Source organism: Lagenorhynchus albirostris, chromosome 6 (genome assembly GCF_949774975.1).
Source record: "Lagenorhynchus albirostris chromosome 6, mLagAlb1.1, whole genome shotgun sequence".
In the NCBI taxonomy this organism is placed as follows: Eukaryota; Metazoa; Chordata; class Mammalia; order Artiodactyla; family Delphinidae; genus Lagenorhynchus; species Lagenorhynchus albirostris.
The window spans coordinates 114,269,617-114,271,694 of record NC_083100.1 but is presented as its reverse complement, the minus strand read 5'-3'; positions in this window follow the sequence as shown (position 1 = coordinate 114,271,694).

The window sequence follows — 2,078 nt, the reverse complement described above, 5'->3', positions numbered from 1 at the left end:
TTTTTTTTTTTTGTGGTACATGGGGCTCTCACTGTGTGGCCTCTCCCATTGCAGAGCACAGGCTCCGGACGCGCAGGCTCAGTGGCCATGGCTCACGGGCCCAGCCGCTCCGCGGCACGTGGGATCTTCCTGGACCGGGGCACGAACCCGTGTCCCCTGCATCGGCAGGTGGACTCTCAACCACTGCGCCACCAGGGAAGCCCTTGATCAGTTTTCTTAACTACAGTCAGTGTTGTTAACTATAAAATGCCTCACACGGACTCGGTGTACTGTCCCCATTACTGTACCATAAAAGCTGCAATCAGACGGTTATTGCCAGTGTTAGCTTTTAGTGACTGAAGGGATATTAGATTTATTTAAAAAAAAATCACACACACACACACACACACACACACACTGGATTTATTGGACCTCAACAAATGTTCTTTTAAGAAAAATCATAATTTTAAATACTCTTCAAAAAGTTGCCTCATTAACTCTTATACCAGATCCTGTATTTAAAGAAAATTCCAGTTAAGTGGGCTCATTGTCTTCTCTTTTCATGAAAGCTGATCTGTAAAATGGAGATTGCCTTGGAAAACACATATTCCATATTGCCTTGGAAAACACATACCAATTGCCTTGGAAAACACATATTCTTCATTCTTTTTTTCAGATCTGTCTGTCCCTCTGTGCCTGTGGTTTCTTGATGAGGTCATCATAGTAAAGAGTTTGCTCAGATAAACTTAGTTTTAGAAGTGAGACCTTTTATGCTGCCATTGATCACGTTGCGGTGTAATTTGTTCTCAAGTTGTGTCCCCTCTGAACTGTGAGCTCTTCCATGTATGAATGTCATAGTGTCTGTGTCCCTAGAGCCTCAGATGATGTTCAGAATGATAGGCACTCGATGGTTGCTGAGTAGAATTGAATCGCAGTGGTCAATCTACGAATGAAGCCTGATGAACGATTCAATTACATGTGTGCAAATTCAGGGGCAATTATTATTGATTCTCATTTGCTGCAGTCAAGGGTGAGCATGAGAGTAAAACAAATTCGTGGTAAACCCTGGCAATAGAAATGCAAGCAAAGCCCTAGCTCATGAACTTGGATAGTTTCCCTGCTGTGGTTAATACTTTACCTGACTGGTGAAGATCAGAACCATGGACAGAAAGACCACTCTGTTAGGGCTACAACACCAGGGTAGGGATGGACAGTAAGAAGATGCTTTTCCTGCCTCCAGAATGCCCTCATGCTATCCACTGGCCTGGTTACTTTTCCACCCTTTGCCACCCAACTCAGTTCTCAGGCTCCCTTGAAGTGGTTCATGATTATGTTGGGGCCCAGGGTAGGCTACCCCAAAATGGGCCTCAATGGCATATTGATTATTTTGAATTAAAGTTACTTAAGAAACGGCTGGTGCAAGAGAGACACTCTGACCCCCCTTTCTGTCTTCCTGAAAACAGGAAATATGTCTCTTGTGTGAAAGGTGTCCCCCCCCCCACGAGATATGGAGGTAGAAGGACACCCTTATCACCAGAGATGGGGAATTCTGGCTGAGAAGCCTGCATTAACAAAGCTTGTTATTTCTTTAATTTATTACCTCAAGCCCAAACTCTGTTTAGATTCTTCACTAATTGGGCACCCAAAAACTTAGTTTCTTTGTCCTGTCAATTGCTCACAAATTTATTGTTTCTTTGTCTACAGTGTATTGTTGTTTAATGCTGTTTTAGGAGAGTTTTGGGAGACAGCAGAGCTAAATGCTTTTTTCAGTCTTCCATTTTTAACCAGAAGTTTTGGCTGTGAAAAAACAAACATGATTTTCAACTGAGAAAACTGAGATGAAACTGGTTAAATTGGCTGGGTTTTGTTTTGTTTGTTTTTTAAGACAATAGAAATAGTCGTTGAATGGAAAATGTTTTGTGGGGAAGTGAGATTTGAGATATACTTTGAAGGATACAGAACTGGGCCTCTCAGAGCATAGTATAGACTATCAGGGTGAGGAAAATCTCAGGGTTTTTCCTCACTTTGACATTTCCTAATCATAAACGACTCACTGCTAGAAACTCAGAAGCTAAGTAGTTGGTGGCCTTGTTTTTCAG